Source organism: Coregonus clupeaformis, chromosome 33 (assembly GCF_020615455.1).
Source record: "Coregonus clupeaformis isolate EN_2021a chromosome 33, ASM2061545v1, whole genome shotgun sequence".
Taxonomy (NCBI): domain Eukaryota; kingdom Metazoa; phylum Chordata; class Actinopteri; order Salmoniformes; family Salmonidae; genus Coregonus; species Coregonus clupeaformis.
In genome coordinates, this window is record NC_059224.1 from 5,830,746 (window position 1) to 5,855,034 (window position 24,289).

Consider the following 24,289-nt stretch of genomic DNA (forward strand, 5'->3'; position numbering starts at 1 on the left):
GGTCACGGCGTTCGGCCAAGGTCTGAAACCCTTCAACGAGACAACGAAGCAACTCCTCGTGCATTCCAATGGTGACTCCTTGGGAGGAGATGGCGTTGCGGAGCTGGTCCGAGTCTGCTGGGTCAGTCATGACCAGTTGTTACTATCACGTTTCAGGAGAAGACCCAGATGCAGACAATGTCGAAGTAACAAAAGTTTATTACAAAAACAGGGGGCAGGCAAATGACAGGTCAAGGGCAGACAGAATGGTAAAAACTGGGAAAAGTAGAAAACAGGAACTGGGTGTGACAGGGTGTGATCAGGGTGTGACAGAAATGAGAGTTAGACCAAAAATGAAAGCAATTGCCTGAGGATGGCGCTGGACCGTCTGACATAAAAAGAAAAGGGGACAGTTTGATGAAAAAACTTTAAATAAAGGTTCAAATCCAGGTCATGTGACATGATTAACCAAAACACAGGGCTGTAATTATCACGCATGTTCACAGTTTTTCCTAACCTCCTAAATAGTATAAGAGATAAGAGATGTTATCAAGTGATGAATTAAACTAAGTTTCCATCCAAAGAACATTTAACTGAGACGTTCAAGATGATTCATTAGAAAGACTAGTAACTGCCCACTGGGCACACACTGGTTGAATGAACGTTGTTTCCACGAAATGTCAACGAAATTACGTTGAACCAACGTGGAATAGACGTTGAATTTACGTCTGTGCCCAGTAGGTGGATGACATCTAGCCGTGTAGCTCAGTTGGTAGAGCATGGCGCTTGCAATACCAGGGTTGTGTGTTCGATTCCCACGGGGGGCCAGTATGAATTTTTTTTTGCACTCACTAACTGTAAGTCGCTGTGGATAAGAGTGTCTGCTAAATGACTAAAATGTAAAATGTAAATGACTAAACACAGAGATGCTTACTTCCCCAGGTCATGCAGGATGGCTAGCTTTGTGTGGAAGGTGCTGGTTTGCTTGAGGCACTAAGGAAATGTAACTTTACTGCTTCCTTTTTCCACTGCCATTTCAATATCTCTCTCCGGGTGAGCCTGGTACCAAAGAGACCAATGTATGCTTTGACACACACACACACACACACACACACACACACAATGTAGGCCTACGTTTTCTCATTGGTGCTGGGTGGAGGGTACACTCAGAGGGAGAGAGTCATCCTCATGCAATGTGGGCGACTGACTCCTTCAACTATTTACATTCGGTTTTGTAAAAATAAAGCATTCTCCAGAACATAGGAGGCAAAGAAGATCTGATGTGGAAAATGGTGGTGTGTAAGACAATTATTGATTTCTGTGTCAGAGTGTCTAAAAATGCTTTTATATTAATATAATATGCCATTTAGCAGACGCTTTTATCCAAAGTGACTTACAGTCATGTGTGCATACATTTTTTTACGTATGGGTGGTCCCGGGGGTCGAACCCACTACCCTGGCGTTACAAGCGCCATGCTCTACCAATTGAGCTACAGAGGACTCGTTGATAGTACAAAGGGTCAAGGATTCACTGACCAATGATCCAAAATAATCAGTGTGGAATGATCTATTGTGATGGCCAAGTCTGACTGATCTATTGTGATGGCCAAGTCTGACTGATCTGTAGTGATGGCCAAGTCTGACTGATCTATTGTGATGGCCAAGTCTGACTGATCTGTAGTGATGGCCAAGTCTGACTGATCTATTGTGATGGCCAAGTCTGACTGATCTATTGTGATGGCCAAGTCTGACTGATCTGTAGTGATGGCCAAGTCAAATGGATTAATGTTTGCTCTTTAGTTAGACGACCCATTAGGCTTGAGTTAACTGGTCCTCATCAAGTCAAGGAAACAGGCTGTCAGGAAAAATCCATTATGTCAATTCGGATGATTAATTACACAAATGATGTAATTACTTTCAGAGAATTGAATGTAGGACAGGAACTTTTTCCTCTGTGAGAATGACAGTGTTTGGAAAATACCATAAGAGTTACGGCGTATGCAGGATGAACAGATGATCTGAAGAGAGGGAGAAACGGAGAACAAAGGAGTGTAGATAGTGTAACATTTTTGTTAAATGTTGCTGTTCTGGTAGCTGAGGAATATAAGGGAACAGCTATAGCTACAGTATACTACGGTATTTGGTTGTTGTCCCACAAAGCTTTCAATCTGCAGATTTCGGGAAGCAGTAATCCAATTGTACAAAACCACATTACGATTAAACCATATTTCTCTCTCCTCCTCTCTCTCTCCTCTCCCCCTTCTTTCCATCTCTCCATACAGTCTCCATTTCAGTCTCCCCATGGCAATCTTCCGACCAGAATGTTTTGCTTCACCAGAGCCCAGAGACCTTGGCGCAGAGTGTTGGACGTCTAACCCTGTTGACACGGTGCTGTTTTGCAATACAAAATTGACTGTGGTTTATTTTCTGAGAACATATTTTCCTTCTACCATGTTGCAACTCAATTTTCCCATATTTTTTCTTTGTTATTGTTCTAATGGATTAAAGTCTGTGTGCTTTTGATTGAGGGAGAGGAAGAGAGAGTGAGGGAGGGGGGAAGAGAGGAAAGGTGGGAAAGTGGCGGGTTATCTGTTTGAATAGCACATCTGTGATATATTTGAGTTCATTCATGGTATGTTATTTCACAAGAAGTTCATGGCAAGATAAGAGCTCCCCATTAAAATCCATGAAGGATCGAGTCACTCCACCATCACATGAACTGGATTGGATGCAAAGCGTTAGTTTAGCCTTTGAGACAACTCTTTCGTGCGTGCAGTCTTCTCTTTTTTAACTCTCTCTCTTTTTCCCACCAAATGAAAGAAAGATGATTGAAAGGCAGGAAAGAGCCTGTTAAGTTATTATGCAAGGAAGTGTCAAGTCTTAGCCTAATAATAAGTGGGGGAGATTTCTTCATGTCGAGCCGATTGACATTGAATGTTGTACAAAAGCAATGTTTGCGCAGGGAGAGGCCCCACCGCAGCTGGGAAGAAAGCCTGACAAGAGGCTCAGAGCCAGACGAATGAACACATCTGGAGTTGTGTGGTCCATGTCACAGTTGGTTCTGTTCAGACCACTCAACCAAAAACAGAGCTTTCCACCCCCTTAGGAAGAAGACACATGCAACAATTTGAAAGCTTGAAATAACAAAAAACAACCGCAGAAGGCGGGGTGTTCCACGGATTTCAGGGGTGTTCCACGGATTGCATTTTCCACAAGAGAAGTCAGTTTCTGGGCATGTAAACATGGACAGCATGTCTCTGACCACTTGCGTTTAGATGTTTCCACCCCCAAACTTCCAATCTCCACTCACTCACTTCATGCTCTCCTCTATCAAGCCCCATTTGTTTAAATAAATCTCTCCTTCACTCACCTCCCTCCACACAGACACCCCGTTCCCTCCCCCACAGGCGGTGAGTGTGAGGCCGCAGAGCAGCCTAATGGTCATTTAATGACTATTTCACTAGTAAAGGGGAAAACTCAGAAGTGAAATGACAACATTGAACCATCATGTTTTTTGTATAAAATATCTAATAATGAAATAGAAGGATTGCTGTTTTGAATTTGGTCAAGTTTGTGTGGAAGAGGTAGAAAACTATTGTTATCCATCAATAATGATAAGCCACCAGGTATAGACAACCTTGATGGGAAACTATTGAGAATGGTAGCAGACTGTATTGCCACCCCTATTTGCTATATCTTTAACCAAAGCCTAAAGGAGTGTGTGTGTCCACAGGCGTGGAAGGAAGCTAAAGTAATTCCACTGCCTAAAAATAGTAAATAATCCTTTATTGGCTTTAACAGCCACCCAATCGGTTTGCTGCCTGTTCTTAGTAAACTGATGGAGAGAATTGTGTTTGACCAAATACAATGCTATTTTTCAGAGAACAAGTTAACTACTGGCTTTCAGCATGCATATAGAGAAGGTCCACTGAACTTGTTTTGCACTCACTCAGATGACAGATGATTGGTTAAAATAAATGCATAATAAGATGATAGTTGGAGCTGTGTTGTTAAATTTCAGTGCAGCCTTTGATTTTATTGATCATAAATTGTCGTTGAAGAAACTCACTTGATATGGCTTTACATCACCTGCCATTACATGGTTGGAGAGTTACTTATTCAATAGAACCCAGAGAGTGTTCTTCAATGGAAGCTTCTCTAACATCAGATATGTACAGTGCGGTGTCCCTCAGGGCAGTTGCCTTGCGCTGTTACTCTTCTCTATTTTTACAAATAATTTGCCATTGGTCTTACACAAAGCTAGAATGACTATGTATGCGGATGATTCCACACTACATGTCAGCACCAAAAGCCAGTGAGCTCACTGAAATTCTAAATAAGGAGTTACAGTCAGTATCAGAATGGGCAATGTAATAATACATCTAAAACTACAAGCATTGTATTTGGTTCAAAACATTCTCTAAGACCTAAACCTCAACTGGAGTTGTGTATAAAGGGTGTGACCATTGAGCAAGCTGAGATAGCTAAACTCCTTGGTATAACATTGGATGGTCAATTATCATGGTCAAGTCATATTGACAAAGTTTCTATGAAGATTGGGAGGGGTATGTCGGTTATAAAAAGATGTGCCGTGTTTTTGACACAAAGATCAACTTTACTAGTTGTTAAGGCTCTGGTCTGGTCCCATCTTGATTACTGTCCGGTAATATGGTCAAGTGCAGCAAAGAAAGACCTAGCAAAGCTGCAGCTGGCTCAAAACAGAAGAGTACGCCTTGCCCTTAACTGCACATACAGAACTAACATCAACAACATGCATGTCAGCCTTTCCTGGTTGAGAGTTAATGAGAGATTAACTGCTTCTCTTCTAGTTTTTATGAGAAGTATTACAGATTCCAGATAGTCTGCATAATCAAATAACATTCAGCTCAGACATCCATACAAGGCATGCCACCAGGGGTCTCTTCACAGTCCCCAAGTCCAAAACGAATTCACGGCAACGCACAGTATTATACAAAGCCATGATCGCATGGAACTACCTTCCATCTCCAATTACTCAAGTAAACAGCAAAATTACCGTAAAAAAAGATGAAACAACATCTCATGGAACAGCATGGACTGTAAGGGGACACACACACACACACACACAAATACATACAAACACACACACACACATTCTAACACACATACACACAGACACACTAACACACACATTTGATTTAGTTGTATTGGAGATGGTAGAGAAGGATGATCTATTCTAACGAAGCGAAGAAGAGAAGGAGACCAGCAAAAACAAAGGAGGACAAAGTGAAAGAGAATGTTTCGACTGGAGTGCAGTGAGTCAAAGAAAAATAGAGAGTTGTGAAGCGAGAAAGAGAGGAACAGAGTTGTAGAGAGATAGTGTGTGCGGACAAAATGCTCTGTCATGTCTCAGAAATGCTTGCTGATGTGACTAAACCATTTCTCACGACTGAGGAAGCCGTCCATGTGTTGGCAACATGCTGCATGGCTGGGAGGAGGAAGTAAGAGGAGGGAAGGAGGGAGAGGGCAGAGGAAAGGCAAGGGGGAGGAGATGGAGGAGGGGAGGGGTCACACGTAGTCGACCCAGTTTTCATTCCTCTCTCTCTCTCCCCCTCTCTTTCTCCGATCTCTCTCTCCCCCCTTCTCTCTCTCTCTCCCTCTCTCCCCTCCCTCTCCCCCTCTCTCTCTCGCTCTCTCCCTCCCATGTCCACTCCGTTCTCACCCCCCCTCACCCCTCCTCGTCTTCCTGTAACATGTTTATCTGACCGCTGAGTGACATATGGAAGAGTGGGCCTCCGAAGGAGGCCGGTTAGTCTCTGGGACTGGGACAGCCTCCCTCACCTGCACAATCGTGACTGTCATTGGGTGACTGATCACCTTGAGTTCATGAGCAGATGTTTGTATGAGGGTCAATAATATTACGTAAGCCGCGTTGTTCCTCTGGCAGTGCCAAAAGCATTGGACTCATGGGTCTCATCATCTAGAATTACATCTGGAAAGGAACATCACCATTAGGTTTCATACTGAATCAGAACTGTCAAAATGATAAGATAATAATCTAGCTATTACTAAGGCATACATCATAAAGAGAAAGTGTGATGATATACTACAATTACATTGCCTTGCAAAAGTATTCATCCCCCTTGGCGTTTTTCCTATTTTGTTCCATTACAACCTGTAATTTAAATTGATTTTTATTTGGATTTCATGTAATGGACATATACAAAATAGTCAAAATTGGTGAAGTGAAATGAACAAATTAACTTGTTTCAAAAAATTCTAAAAAATAAATAACGGAAAAGTGGTGCGTGCATATGTATTCACCCCCTTTGCTATGAAACCCCTAAATAAGATCTGGTACAACCAATTACCTTCAGAAGTCACATAATGAGTTAAATAAAGTCCACCTGTGTGCAATCTAAGTGTCACATGATCTCAGTATATATACACCTGTTCTGAAAGGCCCCAGAGTCTGCAACACCACTAAGCAAGGGGCACCACCAAGCAAGTGGCACCATGAAGACCAAGGAGCTCTCCAAACAGGTCAGGGACAAAGTTGTGGAGAAGTACAGATCAGGCTTGGGTTATAAAAAATATGAATAGTTATGCACGCTCAAGTTCTTTTTTTTGGGTCTTATTTCTTGTTTGTTTCACAAGAAAAAAATATTTTGCATCTTCAAAGTGGTAGGCATGTTGTGTAAATCAAATGATACAAACCCCCAAAAAATCCATTTTAATTCTAGGTTGTAAGGCAACAAAATAGGAAAAATGCCAAGGGAGGTGAATACTTTCGCAAGCCACTGTATGTAGTCTAATGATTCTATATGATACAATCCTATAAATAAAACAGTTTCGATCAAAAATGTTATTGAATAATATTATAATGAGTAATATGAGAATATAAGGATGCCATAGCAGCTCTTCATTGTGTAAGCATTCAGTTCCAGTTCGATTTGATCTTTTATGCTCCAATGACCAAATAGCTGTTATCTGTATGAACACAGAGTACTATCTGTATGAACACAGAGCACTATCTATATGAACACAGAGTACTATCTAGAGCATTTGTTCTAGCCAGGTATGATCGCTGTGTATGTTTCTGGATATGTCCTAACCCTTGTCTAGCTGGCTAGCAAACAGCACAATTTCCAACTGACGTAATACCAACATTCAAACACATGAAGAATATGAAGAGATGAAAACAATATAGCTCTTTCCTCTGTGTCCCAAATGCCACACTATTCCCTATTTGGTGCACTATGTTTGAGATAGGGCTCTGGTCAATAGTAGTGCACTATATAAGGAATAGGCTACTATTTGGGACACAAGCCATGTCTGTTCTCATTTGTATAGTCATAGATGGCATAGTCTCATAAATGTCTATCTGTTCATAGTAAAGGGTAAATATCCAATAACCAGAAATAGCCCCTGGTCACGCAATATCCCCCATGCTCCACATTCCCAACCCATTGCCTCACATAATGAAACGAGACGATTTGTGAGGCCAAAGGTTTCTAGGGCAGATATTTATGAGGAACATGCTTGTACAAACACGCACAAGCACAAACACAAGCACGCACGTGCACACGCACACACACACTCGTATGCACACACACAAGCACACACACACACACAAGCATGCACTCACTCACACACACAAGCACACACTCACACACGCGCACACATACACACACAGATAACGTATTTCCAGAGCTGTCGAGAGGTAAAGATCAGAGGTTAACATCGCTAAAGACTTTGCTATGAAACTCAACCCTTGGTGAGGCCTCCTAGTGCATCTTGAAGAGAGCTAACGTGTTTTTAGGAAGTAAGGCAAGCTATGTTTTGAGCTCTGTGGACAGTGATGATGATGTCACTCCTGGCTCAGAGCCATGCTAGTCACCTGACTTGAATGACATAATGTTTATCTGATTATTTTTGATCCGACATAGTGTTTTTTTTCCCACCACTAACCCTGACTGTAGGTCGATGGTAATAACGTTCTCCTGTTGAGCTCTCTAAACTGTATGTAGCCTGATCTGCTGTCTTGCCAACTCCTGTGGTCAATGTCATGCCAAATAAGCTGTCTATACAGAAGCACATAGATCTGGGACCGAGCTATGCTCTGTGTGATCACAGTGTCATTGACTGTAGATACAGTACATTGCTGTCTTCTATTTCCCTCCACTTCTCTGAGAGAATAGCTTGTTTCTTCTACTATCACATGGGATTCCTCTACATGTTATGTGTTACCTGGGTTTGTATTTTGAGGTCACTGGCCCATAGCCTCAGGATGGACAGGACATGACATGGACGTGACATTCTGGGGATTTGGTGATATCAAACCATACGGTTGGAAGGTGAACCGACCATCTACCCCAGCCTGTGTGGTTAGAGGTGACGGTTCAGTAGTGGCCTGTGTTCATGGTCGCCTCATTGTCGACCATGAACATGACAGAAATACTCTGTCATGTCACATGAAAGACCAAGATCCTTTGTGCTGAGGAGTCAGCACACTATTTCAGGATGTTCAAAGCCACAGAGATGGAAGTGGTTATGTCCTTGAATGATTCCTCCACTTTTTCTAGGAAAATAAGCCTTTTTTACACTAAATTGTTTCCAAACAGTGCCTGGAAATTTTTTTGTAATTGTGGCATTCTAATTGGTATGGTAAAATTGGGCCATCATTCATCAAAATGAAATGGACAGAGGAGGGTGAGTGTTTCTCTGATTGGAGAATCTGGGGACTTTCCCTGGCCGACGCACACACACACACACACTGGCCACACGCACTTGCACACACACACTCACCCACACAACACACACTCTCTCTTGCTTGATCCGTCTCTCTCTCTCTCTCTCTCTCTCTCTCTCTCTCTCTCTCTCTCTCTCTCTCTCTCTCTCTCTCTCTCTCTCTCTCTCTCTCTCTCTCTCTCTCTCTCTCTCTCTCTCTCTCTCTCTCTCTCTCTCTCTCTCTCTCTCTGTCTCTCTGTCTCTCTGTCTCTCTGTCTCTCTGTCTCTGTCTCTGTCTCTGTCTCTGTCTCTGTCTCATACCCCAGACAGTGGACCTTGCACTGCGGCTGGGTTGCCAAATCAAACACTCCATATTTCACAATGCATCTGTCCCTTCCCTTCAAACCTTGATAAACACACAGTCAACTGCCTTATCTGAATTACAGCCAGGATGTTAGCTTTCAAGTGAACCCGCCATAATGAACCGTGACCATCATAGCTTTGCTGTGCTTCAGCACTCGACCGAAGATGACAGAATTGTCAAGTACATTTTTCTCTCCTAAGTGTTCAAAGGCCTAATGGCAATGGGCAGCACTTGTGTCAAGTGTGAACTCCAATGTCACTGCTCGGCCTCAGAAGCGGAATCATGAGGTCATTATTCCCAGTTGCATCTTGGTCATTGTGGACGGTTGCCGTAGAGACCTGAGAAGGTGTCATGTGAGTTAGAATGAAAGAGATGATCACGGCTGTTAGTGCAGAGTGAACGAACACAAACAGGCTTTCTTCCTTTTCCTCATATCTTTCTTTCTTTCCCTCATATCTTTCTTTCTTTCCCTTTTATCTTTATTTCTTTCACTCTTTCTTCCCTCCTTTCTTTCCACTGCTTTATGTTATCTCAGGGGTTCTGAGGAATGCTATCGCCTTAAATCACGTCACAGACCATTTCAGCGCTAAAACATTGAGACACATATTTCAGCCTCTAAAGCTTTAGATATCTTCTGCACATACAAAAGTATTTGGACACCCCTTCAAATTAGTGGATTAGGCTATTTCAGCCATACCGTTGCTGACAGATGTATAAAATTGAGCACACGGCCATGCAATCTCCATAGACAAACATTGGCAGTAGAATGGCCCGTACTGAAGCGCTCAGTGACTTTCATCATGGTACCGTCGTAGGATGCCACCTTTCCAACAAGTCAGTCCGTAAAATGTATGCCTCGCTAGAGCTGTCCCGGTCAACTGTAAGTGCTGTTATTGTGAAGTGGAAACATCTAGGAGCAACTATGGCAAAGCCACGAAGTGGTAGGCCACACAAGCTCACAGAACGGGACCGCCGAGTGCTGAAGCGGGTAGCGCGTAAAAATCGTCTGTCCTTGGTTGCAACATTCACTACCGAGTTCCAAACTGCCTCTGGAAGCAACGTCAGCACAATAACTGTTCGTCAGGAGCTTAATGAAATGGGTTTCCATGGCCGAGCAGCCGCACACAAGCCTAAGATCACCATGTGCAATGCCAAGCGAACGCTGGAGTGGTGTAACGCTCGCCGCCATTGGACTCTGAAGCAGTGGAAATGTGTTCTCTGGAGTACTGAATCACGCTTCACCATCTGGTAGCCCGACAGACGAATCTGGGTTTGGCGGATGCAAGGAGAACGCTACCTGCCCGAATGCATAGTGCCAACTGTAAAGTTTGGTGGAGGAGAAATAATGGTCTGGGGCTGTTTTTCATGGTTCGGGCTAGGCCCATAAGTTCCAGTGAAGGGAAATATTAATGCTACAGCATTCAATGACATTCTAGACGATTCTGTGCTTCCAACTTTGTGGCAACAGTTTGGGGAAGGCCCTTTCCTGTTTCGGCATGAAAATGCCACAGTGCACAAAGCGAGGTCCATACAGAAAGGGTTTGTCGAGATCAGTGTGGAAGAACTTGACTGGCCTGCACAGAGGCCTGACCTCAACCCCATCGAACACCTTTGGGATGAATTGGAACGCCGACTGCGAGCCAAGCCTAATCGCCCAACATCAGTGCCCAATCTCACTAATGCTCTTGTGGCTGAATGGAAGTAAGTCCCCGCAGAAATGTTCCAACATCTAGTGGAAAGCCTTCCCAGAAGAGTGGAGGCTGTTCTAGCAGCAAAGGGGGGACCAACTCCATATTAATGCCCATGATTTTGGAATGAGATGTTCGACGTGCCGGTGTCCACATACTTTTGGCCATCTAGAGTATGCAGCAGCACTCTATAGATCATGTATTTGTATTTTTATGTATTAGGGATCCCCATTAGCTGCTGCCAAGGCACTTCCTGGGGTCCAAACACATTAAGGCACTTACATCAGACATAAAACAAATTATAAACTGGGTGGTTCGTGCTCTGAATGCTGATTGGCTGACAGCCATGTATATCAGACCGTATACCATGTGTACGACAAAACATTAATTTTTACTGCTCTAATTACGTTGGTAACCCGTTTATAATAGCAATAAGGCACCTTGGGGGTTTGTGATATATGGCCAATATACCACAGCGTTGCGTCGTGCCTAAGAACAGCCCTTAGCCGTGGTATATTGGCCATATACCACACCTCCTCTGGCCTTATTGCTTAAATATAAAATAGTACATCATTATTACACCACTACATATCTACAATACAAAATGTATAATACCACCATACAACAATATTACAAGGTATGTGTGTGCAGAGTGCATGTGCTAAGTGTGTGTGTGTGCGTATGCGTGTCTGTACCTGTGTGTGTCTCTTCACAGTACCCGCTGTTCCATAAGATGTTTTTTAGTAGTGATGTGGCAGCCTGGATTTTATTCAAGGTCTTTGTACTGAATAATGGCGATGACTCTGGCGATTGTGTCATCACACAGCACAGTTTGTGTGTGTGTGTGTGTCTAACCTGCACATGGCAACAGTGTTGCTGGGTAACAACAGAAATGGGTCAGTATGTATGGGGAGGGAGTGCTTTCCTGCGCACAACACCTGTCCCACATGATTTTGTTCCAGTTCTCGAGTTACACACACACACACACACACACACAGAACAAGGCCAGAAAGAGTGTCTTTCACAACTCTTGATGTCTGCATGGTCAGACAAATGGTTAGGGTTTGAGACCCGACAAACAAACAGGAGGGTTGTTTACAAATATTTCAGCATGTCACCACACCTAAAGACAGCAGACAACAGCACACAGATGACAAAGGGCTGTAATTATAGTAGGAGACCGGGACAAAGTGCAGGCTTGCAGAGAGTCTGTTAGGCCCCTCATTTACCTCCTAGTGTAATTGGGTATCATTCCACCAATTCGTTGTCTTTTAAGAAGTGTAACTTGATAAAAAAAACTATATATATATATATATATATATATATATATATATATATATATATAAAATATATATATATATACACAGTGGGGGAAAAAAGTATTTAGTCAGCCACCAATTGTGCAAGTTCTCCCACTTAAAAAGATGAGAGAGGCCTGTAATTTGCATCATAGGTACACGTCAACTATGACAGACAAAATGAGAAGAAAAAATCCAGAAAATCAAATTGTAGGATTTTTAATGAATTTATTTGCAAATTATGGTGGAAAATAAGTATTTGGTCAATAACAAAAGTTTCTCAATACTTTGTTATATACCCTTTGTTGGCAATGACACAGGTCAAACGTTTTCTGTAAGTCTTCACAAGGTTTTCACACACTGTTGCTGGTATTTTTGGCCCATTCCTCCATGCAGATCTCCTCTAGAGCAGTGATGTTTTGGGGCTGTCGCTGGGCAACATGGACTTTCAACTCCCTCCAAAGATTTTCTATGGGGTTGAGATCTGGAGAATGGCTAGGCCACTCCAGGACCTTGAAATGCTTCTTACGAAGCCACTCCTTCGTTGCCCGGGCGGTGTGTTTGGGATCATTGTCATGCTGAAAGACCCAGCCACGTTTCATCTTCAATGCCCTTGCTGATGGAAGGAGGTTTTCACTCGAAATCTCACGATATATGGCCCCATTCATTCTTTCCTTTACACAGATCAGTCGTCCTGGTCCCTTTGCAGAAAAACAGCCCCAAAGCATGATGTTTCCACCCCCATGCTTCACAGTAGGTATGGTGTTCTTTGGATGCAACTCAGCATTCTTTGTCCTCCAAACACAACGAGTTGAGTTTTTACCAAAAAGTTATATTTTGGTTTCATCTGACCATATGACATTCTCCCAATCCTCTTCTGGATCATCCAAATGCACTCTAGCAAACTTCAGACGGGCCTGGACATGTACTGGCTTAAGCAGGGGGACACGTCTGGCACTGCAGGATTTGAGTCCCTGGCGGCGTAGTGTGTTACTGATGGTAGGCTTTGTTACTTTGGTCCCAGCTCTCTGCAGGTCATTCACTAGGTCCCCCGTGTGGTTCTGGGATTTTTGCTCACCGTTCTTGTGATCATTTTGACCCCACGGGGTGAGATCTTGCGTGGAGCCCCAGATCGAGGGAGATTATCAGTGGTCTTGTATGTCTTCCATTTCCTAATAATTGCTCCCACAGTTGATTTCTTAAAAGCAAGCTGCTTACCTATTGCAGATTCAGTCTTCCCAGCCTGGTGCAGGTCTACAATTTTGTTTCTGGTGTCCTTTGACAGCTCTTTGGTCTTGGCCATAGTGGAGTTTGGAGTGTGACTGTTTGAGGTTGTGGACAGGTGTCTTTTATACTGATAACAAGTTCAAACAGGTACCATTAATACAGGTAACGAGTGGAGGACAGAGGAGCCTTTTAAAGAAGTTGTTACAGGTCTGTGAGAGCCAGAAATCTTGCTTGTTTGTAGGTGACCAAATACTTATTTTCCACCATAATTTGCAAATAAATTAATTACAAATCCTACAATGTGATTTTCTGGAGAAAAAAAATCTAATTTTGTCTGTCATTGTTGACGTGTACCTATGATGAAAATTACAGGCCTCTCTCATCTTTTTAAGTGGGAGAACTTGCACAATTGATGGCTGACTAAATACTTTTTCCCCCACTGTATATATATATATATATATATATATATGAACATTGTCATAAAGAGCACATCTTCAACTTCATAAAAAACATGTTTTCCATCAAGAGGTTAAATAAAAAAATACTATAGTAGTGCCTATTAAGTGCCAAGTAAAGTAACAAGGTTGACCGTAACAGGGTTGACCGTAACTGGGTTGACCGAAACAGGGTTGACCGAAACAGGGTTGACCGTAACAGGGTTGACAGTAACATGGTTGACCGTAACAGGGTTGACTGTGCCAAGGTTGACCGTTGTAGGCTTGACCGTAACAGGGTTGACCGTAACAAGGTTGATCGTAAGAGGGTTGGCAATTTCATCTTAAATCAGCCATAAATCCCCTTGTGACAGGGGGAATGGAAGCTTGTTGTGTGCGACAGGGAGTGGCAATTGAATGCAAGCTTCACAAAATCCAGTCTATATATGGGTAACAGGGTTGACGTGTTATGCTCGACCCACTCAATTTTCCACCACAAAACACCAGAAAATGTCCAAAAAGAGTAGAACCAGCTCACCTGCTTGTACACTATGATTAATTAAATGGTCTATGTTTTTTTTATACATATTTATAAAAAGGAATAGTTTCACCATATTAAAACATTCCTCCTTGGACTGGGTGATATCAGCTCAGTACTTTATCAGAATGTTTCCCTTACACTGTGCTTTTGTTATTTTGAGGAAGGTTACAGAGACTACCTTTGTATTCTTGTTTATCTCCCTAATAAAACTATTTGACCTGATCTGCTTACTGCACCCTGTGTTGCGTCGCTACATCACCTCAAAGTTGTAGCAGCTCAGCAGTTGTTGGTGGTGGCACTTCAGGGAGTCTTGGGTCATCTGATTTCAGGCCCATTCTCCTTGGTAGCCCAAACTGAGAGCCCAGTCTTCTCAACACTGCTTTATGAAGTTCTGCGATGTCGGTAAAGTCCTTTGCAGTTTTCAATGCGTAGACACTTCACCTTCGAGACATGTTATTGTAGAGTCTCCTTTAGCTGAAAGATTATCACTCCTGATTAAACTAACTGCATTCTAAACTGAAGGCCATGATTATTTGATTATTGGAGTCATGTCTTAGCTGGGGCTGGGGCAAAAGTGTGTCACTAATCAAGCCCCTGAGGACTGGAGTTGACCATCCCTGACCTAGACCAGAGATTAAACTAGCTAGTTTTAAATGTTGTGTTGTACAACAGCTGACTAAAGACGGGCATTCAGATCAATAACATTTCCACGGTAACGGTGCCACTTTACAATTCCGTGATTAAACTTTGAAACAAAGTTGCCACTTGTTGTAACAAACAAGTGTCATGAAATACATGCACCAGAAACAGGGTACAGTTTTTTACTTGTCAGAAATGTCAGCAAGCCAGGCTAGCTATGTACAGCAAGCTCTCTGCTTGGCTAGCTAGCTAGCTGCTTAGCTGAACAAAGAATGTTAGCGCACTGTTCTTTGAATGGCTAAATGGATCCGTCTCGTCACCAGACTTTGGCTAAAGTTCACATGTTGAATCTTGAATACTCCAGGAAACGACATGAGACGTTCTAAAACTAGACCGTTCAGATCAAATAAACCGTTGCGTCGTTTCTCATCTTATGTATCTGAACTGGGCTTTGTGGCTATTCCATGCTGGTACACTTGTCTGTAAGCTAGCTATCTCCGCTAGTCATTCGCCAAGTGTTGGCTATGGACTCAGCTAGCTAGCTATCACACCGCCTCCTCACTGTCGGAAAACACGTCACTCATTGTGTGCACCACAAAATCTGGCGGGAAAATCCAACCAGAGGCAGGCTAGGGGTGCACTATTGTTACTGTTGCATCACATTGGATGACCACTAGTGATTTATTGGAGCTTTTGAACATAAAACAATGAAAAAATATATTCATATTGCAGCTTTAATATAACAGGCTTTTAAAATGCAATATTGGTGCACAATTTGTACTTATCAAAAGGATGCAAAAGGCCCTCATTTGGTGGGACGTCCCAGTAGGACACCAGGTCACAAAGTGGGAGCTGGTCTGTTAGGCTTCTTATTAACGTCATAGTGTAATTAACATTTCCTTCAAACAGCCCCGTACAGGGCCTGTATTCCTACATCATGTCAGACTAGGGGCACTATTTTAACAAACCTAACGCGGTGGTAAATCTTAGCGCTGGCAGTAGCGCTATAGGTTCAGGGGTGTGTCAGAAATATTTTTGCTATTTTCCCTGCGGGAATTATGGGCGCAGTAGCTGGCGGTGGCGTGCAAGGGCTGGGTTTTGATGAATAAATAAGTTGGGGGCTTGACCCCTCACTGGCCAATCATAACGTGCTCCATGGCTAAATATGTGGTTGCTTCAAGTTTTGTATTGACTGTCTTTTATGTTTTTAATCCAATTAAACGAAAAACAAGCAATCTGATTTTTTTAAACAACAAAATATTTCTAAATAGCTTGGGGTCAGAAGAATATAAAATAGCCAGGATGAAAAAGACAACGGATTGCTGTTGAACCCGTCTTCATTATAGCCTATAGGCCTAGTGTAAGGCTAACCTACAGAGGGGTTGATTTTTATTCATGTGAAATGGTAAATAAAGCAATTGTACACGAGAGGGCGTGCTAAATGACTTTTTTAGCATGGCTGTGCTGCGGTCATATGTACGAGGCAGAGCCGAGTGCCGTAGATAAGCACAGCCGTGCTAAAAAAGTTGTTTTCCACAACCTCGAGTGTACTTGATATTTTCTGCAAGGCTACCAATGAAATAAAAAACATTATTTTGATAAATGTATTCATAGGCTACCATTTCATCCCTCAGCAAAAATATAGACCTAGTCCCGACTCATCTATGGTTGCTAGCCAAGCCGGCTGGCCGTTCAGTCTGGTTAGGTTGCCAGAGACGTGACCAGTCGTTTCTTTTCTTTCCTTTTCTCTCTTCCTCCCTCTGTTTCATACAAACACACACATACACACACACACACACATACACACACATACAGTTGAAGTCGGAAGTTTACATACACTTAGGTTGGAGTCATTAAAACTCGTTTTTCAACCACTCCACAAATTTCTTGTTAACAAACTATAGTTTTGGCAAGTCGGTTAGGACATCTACTTTCTGCATGACACAAGTAATTTTTCCAACAATTGTTTACAGACAGATGATTTCACTTACAATTCACTGTATCACAATTCCAGTGGGTCAGAAGTTTACATACACTAAGTTAACTGTGCCTTTAAACAGCTTGGAAAATTCCAGAAAATGATGTCATGGCTTTAGAAGCTTCTGATAGGCTAATTGACATCATTTGAGTCAATTGGAGGTGTACCTGTGGATGTATTTCAAGGCCTACCTTCAAACTCAGTGCCTCTTTGCTTGACATAATGTGAGAATGAAAAGAAATCAGCCAAGACCTCAGAAAAAAAATGGTAGACCTCCAAAAGTCAGATTCATCCTTGGGAGCAATTTCCAAACGCCTGAAGGTACCACGTTCATCTGTACAAACAATAGTATGCAAGTATAAACACCATGGGACCACGCAGCCGTCATACCGTTCAGGAAGGAGACGCGTTCTGTCTCCTAGAGATGAACGTACTTTGATGCGAAAAGTGCAAATCAATCCCACAACAACAGCAAAGGACCTTGTGAAGATGCTGGAGGAAACAGGTACAAAAGTATCTTTATCCACAGTAAAACAAGTCCTATATCGACATAACCTGAAAGGCCGCTCAGCAAGGAAGAAGCCACTGCTCCAAAACCGCCATAAAAAAGCCAGACTACGGTTTGCAACTGCACATGGTGACAAATATTGTACTTTTTGGAGAAACATCCTCTGGTCTGATGAAACAAAAATAGAACTGTTTGGCCATAATGACCATCGTTATGTTTGGAGGAAAAAGGGGGCTGCTTGCAAGCCGAAGAACAGTGACAGTTTTTACATGCTCATATTGCAAACTAATGTGAGTTTAGTACTTGCGCTTTTAGATAATAATTAATACGATTGTATGGACCTGATCCTAGTTCATTTTGATTTTAGCAGGCACTTTTATCCAGAGCGACTTACAGGAGCAGTTAGGGTTAAGTGCCATGCTCAAGGGCACATTGACAGATTTTTCACCTTCTCAGGGATTCAAACCAGCGACCTTTCGGTTACTGGCCCAATGCTCTCAACCGCTAGGCTAAATGCCGCCCTTAGTTCAGCACTCCTACACTGAGATGCTTTAGGAACACGAGCCCATTAGGACTAGACTTCTAGAGATCATTAACTGTCAGTCTCTAGGATTGGGGCCAGGGTTTTTTCCAGGCCATGTGACCTGAGCATTGAGAAGGAAAAACTCTGGGCCCTAAATGTACCAGTATCCTGTAACTAGGTCATAGTATGATCTTGACCAGGCCACATGGGCGGGAAAAACTCCAGGCCCTATCTTTTTACATATGTTATAGTGACAAGGCAATTTGACACGCGTACGATTTGAACAGCTGCTGTATGTTCTACAGTAAACCTCCTCCTGAGGTTGTGCCCCTTTGACCGTATTGTTATTTTTGCGGCCTGGTTTCTGCCGGTTCTAGATTTTCTTTGCTCACTTCTTCTGGCTGTGCAAAGGTTTCTTTTAATGAAAACAACTGCCAAGTTAATGAAGCGTGGGGAAACTAAGTGCTCAGCGTAATGCATAATATACACTATATGAAAACATCCTGTTTCAATTCCTGTTGCGTAATTTCTATCCTTCCCGTTCATGGCATTTGACGTCAGATAGCAAGGCAGCTCTTTTATATCAAATGTTTGTACTTTTTAGACGGGGAACTGGGCTTTTGTCTTTTACATTTTAAATGGATAAAAACGTGTGTGTGTGTGTGTGTGTACGTGTGTGTGTGCGTGTATGTGTGTATATGTGTGTGTGTGTGTGTGTGCGCGTGTGTGCGTGTTTACAATCGTGTTCATATCATGCTGTAGTTGCTGTGCCATAGATTCAATACTCAACTCAGACTTTACTAGGATGCTAGTGGGAGGTAGGCAGGCAGGGAGGGTTGTGTTGTCAGGTCTGGAGAGATGTAGGAAAGTGGTCCATTGCCTTAGACCTAGATCTACATCTAACTGCATCACAAATCACAGTCTGTCTGTCTGTCTGTCTGCAAACAAAAGCCCCCAGTTTTAGCCCCCAGAGAGCAGTGAGCACACTGTAACATTACATAGTGTTTGAGTTCCTACGACTGTTTGTTAATCATAAACTGACGGTGCAGCAAGCCTGTTTCCCGGAATCAGCTGTTGTTCCCAATCGTCCGGTTGTAGTGGGAAGAGAGAAAATAGGGAATGTGGGGGAGTTTCCTGTCAATGAAACGGGCCCATCAGTGAGCCCTGAGGCTGAGACAGACCCTGCCCTGGAGACAGAGCGTGCCAATACACATGGATACACACACGCGCACACACACACACACACACACACACACACACAGAGCCCGATCCAAAGCGTGTTCCGAGGGAGCAGTGTTCCTATCCGAGCCCAGTCCCTTGTCTCTGGCCTGGGCCTCGATGGTTTCCACATGTGGGGAGGAGACACAGCTCCCTGGAGCCCTAACATCATCTAGGGATTCAACTAATGGCAGTGGAAGTGACACACAAGGCCAGGGGGGACATTTAATAACTGCAGGTCAATGCTTTGGATGGAACAGGTGAAGCCATAGTAAACCTCTTCTGGTATTGGGCCGGTACCAGTTGGAGAAACCGAGCTACAGGAGATTTGGTTTCAATTAGCATTACCATGAGTCAGGGTTAGGAGCGATGCAAGAATTGACAGCTAATACAACCGTCCAAACAACACTATTCCAACCCTGTTTCGATCACTCTCTCTTATGTTCAGTAGCAAATGGTGTGTACATGAACAGAGAAACACCCTTTCTATGACTGACTGTTGCATGCTTTCTCATGGACACTTGTGAAGACAATTATTTACAAGTTAGTGAATATGACAGCTACTCCACAGGTTTTGACATGAATGAGTCAAAATGTTGATTCCATTGGTCCTAACTGAGATGTGTAGAGTGCAGTGGTCTGAAGAGGAGCCATGACAACCGTGAATCTTCTCTCTCTTTTCTTTCCTTTTCTCTCTTCCTCTCTCTGTTTCATACAAACACACACACATACACACACATACAGTTGAAGTCGGAAGTTTACATACACTTAGGTTGGAGTCATTAAAACTCGTTTTTCAACCACTCCACAAATGTCTTGTTAACAAACTATCGTTTTGGCAAGTCGGTTAGGACATCTATTTTGTGCATGACACAAGTAATTTTTCCAACAATTGTTTACAGACAGATTATTTCACTGTATCACAATTCCAGTGGGTCAGAAGTTTACATACACTAAGTTGACTGTGCCTTTAAACAGCTTGGAAAATTCCAGAAAAGGATGTCATGGCTTTAGAAGCTTCTGATAGGCTAATTGACATCATTTGAGTCAATTGGAGGTGTACCTGTGGATGTATTTCAAGGCCTAACTTCAAACTCAGTGCCTCTTTGCTTGACATCATGGGAAAATCTAAAGAAATCAGCCAAGACCTCAGAAACCTTTTTTGTAGACTTCCACAAGTCTGGTTCATCATTGGGAGCAATTTCCAAACGCCTGAAGGTACCACATTCATCTGTACAAACAATAGTACGCAAGTATAAACACCATGGGACCACGCAGCCGTCATACCGCTCAGGAAGGATATAGGTTCTGTCTCCTAGAGATGAACGTACTTTGGTGCGAAAAGTGCAAATCAATCCCAGAACAACAGCAAAGGACCTTGTGAAGATGCTGGAGGAAACAGGTACAAAAGTATTTATATCCACAGTAAAACGAGTCCTATATCGACATAACCTGAAAGGCCGCTCAGCAATGAAGAAGCCACTGCTCCAAAACCAACATAAAAATCCCAGACTACGGTTTGCAACTGCACATGGGGACAAAGATCGTACTTTTTGGAGCAGTGAAGCACGGGGGTGGCAGCATCATGCTGTGGGGGTGCTTTGCTGCAGGAGGGACTGGTGCACTTCACAAAATAGATGGCATCATGAGGAAGGAAAATGTATTGTGGGAAGCTTGTGGAAGGCTACCCGAAACGTTTGACCCAAGTTAAACAATTGAAAGGCAAAGCTACCAAATACTGATTGAGTGTATGCAAACTTCTGACCCACTGGGAATGTGATGAAATAAATAAAAAGAAGACTGTCATTTGTGCATGTGTGTCATTCACCACTTTCCCAGGATGCAACTTAATCCCGCAGAGCCAGAGAGAAATCGTTATACAGGAAAGCGTTTTAATACCCCCCCAGAACCAGAACGCTCTGGCTTGAAGATGATTTTAATGAATGCCATATTATTTTCAACTGTCTTAAGTCATACAGACAACCTTGTTTATGATGTATTGTATATGGTATTTTATTATTGTTGTGGTCTTTTTCAACTGATTAAAGTCATACAGACAATATTGATTGTGATTTATCAGTATGCTTTATTAGATATTGTTTTTCGCTTGAGCAATTAGTGTGATGGAATGATTTTAGTGGCGTTTGGCTTAGCTGGACACAGAGCTCAGAAAGGGGTCTGGTCAAGGCTAATTTTAAAAGGTGAAAGGACAGTACTCTTTGACGATAACCTGTGTTTTCCTCTCTGTTGTCTGTGGGCTCCTACAAGAAACCACAACATACACACTGACCAGGGCCATGTCCAGTACTCATGGAGTTATCGCTGAAGGCCACACAGGTACAGTACCTGATCAGCAGGCACCTTGATTTTGTGTAGAGGAGCTGAAATCTAGTTTACAGGGTGTAAATATCTATCAGATGCAAGTTGAGCGACTATTATGCTCATTTGAGATCAGTCTATCTCCACTTGTAGTAAGCATATGTAGCCCACTTGGAATTTAGGATGTTATGAGGAAGGGGATCGAGATATAGAGTTTGTGAGCCTTATTGGAGTTGATGTGGAGAGAGAGAGAGAGAGAGAGAGAGAGAGAGAGAGAACCATGTGGCTGGGAACCTCTCATTCTCTAATTTCCAGTGGGGGAATAGAGGAACAGAGAGAGGGAGATTCTCTTACAGCCATAAGTGCCTCTCTCTGCTCTCCCTGACAGTGTCTTTCTCTCATGTGGCTTCCTGTCACAGACTGGTCCCGAGTGAGACACTGTAGGCCACAGACTTCGGTTGCATGGCTTTGTAGTTCTGACTGGGGAAGAAAGAGGAGTGGAGAGGAGGAGGGGCTGAGGGGAAGGAGTGTGGGGCTCCAGGGGGGAGAGTGGAGCTGCTTTGGGAGGTGGGGGGCGCTCTGTAGAGGTTTGTGGGGAGCCATCAGAGGATGGGGTCTCATGTAGACGGTTCTTCTCCATGAGATAGCTAAGGCCTGGTTCCAATAACATAGATGGGGATAGGAGCCTTAGTTCCCACCATGCTCCCTTCAGCCCCCTGACCCCTGACCCCAGCCAAGATCTGTCATTACGTACAGGGGATTTGGGATTTGCCACATGGTAAACAGACAGTTGTACGCAGACATACAGTACATACACATGGAAAGACACACACACACACACCCTCTCTCCTCCCCCATACACTCTCTCTGCCTCCTCCTGTCTCATACACAGCATGACAATGTTAAAGCGTAACCGTCTAATTTAGAAAACAGCCTATGTGTCATCGATATGAGTCAGAAGCATTTATTCTACTGTCAAGATGTACTACAGGACCCCTGAGGGGTTTAGCAGGATATACCCACTCACCTCTGAAGTCCTACCTCCCCCTCTCCTCCCCCTCTCCTCCCCCTCTCCTCCTCCTCTCCTCCTCCTCTCCTCCCCCTCTCCTCTTCCTCTCCTCCCCCTCTCCTCCTCCTCTCCTCTTCCTCTCCTCCCCCTCTCCTCCTCCTCTCCTCTTCCTCTCCTCTCCTCCCCCTCTCCTCTTCCTCACCTCCCCCTCTCCTCTTCCTCTCCTCCCCCTCTCCTCTTCCTTTCCTCCCCCTCTCCTCCCCCTCTCCTCTTCCTCTCCTCCCCCTCTCCTCCTCCTCTCCTCTTCCTCTCCTCTCCTCTTCCTCTCCTCCCCCTCTCCTCCTCCTCTCCTCCCCCTCTCCTCTTCCTCTCCTCCCCCTCTCCTCTTCCTCTCCTCCTCCTCTCCTCTCTTCATATCTCAGCTCCACTCCTCCTGTCCAAAGTCCCCATACTGTACGAAGTAGATAACTCTACAACTGGTCAGCTTACTCAAACAGAATAGAACAGGAGTTTGGACTCAAACACAACAGATTTGTGCCAAGCCGATTCAGAGATGATGAAATCCACTCTAGGACCAAATAGGATAGTTTTGGTCATAAAGTCAGTAACTGCATCACAACGTAAATGAAGGTTGGGTTTGTTTCAATTCTGCCCACATGCCCACAGCATACAAGTAATCATCAATTCCGAGTGCAGCAGCACACGACTCGCAATGCTCATAGTAAATTTGGGTTGACTTTGGATATCCCTATGGGGCTAGTTAAGTACCATCTGTAAATTACATGGGACAATATGTAGAAATTCCAATAGCTCCAAATGTCAATGACTTAAAAACCTCAAACCAACTATAAATTGTAGAAATTAATATATAAATATTGAAAGCATTTCATGAGACAACTAAAAGGTGTGCAACATGAAAATATTGTCTAATTTACATTGTAATTTATTGATGGCCCCTAACTATAGGAGATAGTTTCACTTTGGATAACCTAACTTTGCCACAGTCACACACCAGTCGGCTGAAGTTAATTGGCAAAATAATTTGGCTAACTCTTCCCACCTGCGAACACACACAAGAGACACGCACATCAAACCAAACCCTGAAACCAACTCACGTTTGAATTCAGTCATGGCCGCTGGCATTTCTTAATGAACTAAATCTAAAACGAGGCCATATCAGGAAACGCAGTCGCCCTTTAACCTTGTCTGGCATAGATAGGAGCAGACAATCATTGGCACACTACTCCTGATAAACAGCGCTCTGCTTTCAACTTTGAGCTATTTCATAAGTCTTTTACAGCACCCCCCTTACATAACACACACTCACATAGCTTGTAGTACTGGGGCAGAGTACATTACAAGTGGTTAACAGGTGCAAGTACTCACAGATTAATACACATAAATGAGTCAATAGCCTTTCCAGTTTTATTCCAATCAAGGGTGAATATTATTTCAGGACAAGAAAAAGTTTATTATTATTATTATTATTAACTGAAATAGTTTGATCTCATTGCAACCAATAAAACACAACAAGTAATTTTGTCTATGGTTCTTAAGCCACTGGGGAAAGTGCACCAATTGCTGGTAAATAGACAGAACTGTACAGTGTGTTTGACATTACACATAACGATGATATAATCAGGGCAGAATCCATGCAGCCTCTGTGAAGTAAAATGGGCCCCTATGAGTGACGTCTCCCCAACCTACAAGACCGCTGATGAGTTTAGCAGGATAGACCCACTCACCTCTGAAGTCCTACCTTCACCTCTCCTCTTCCTCTCCTCCTCCCCTCCTCCCTTCATGTCTCAGCTCCACTCCTCCTGTCCAAAGTCCCCATACTGTAGGAAGTAGATAA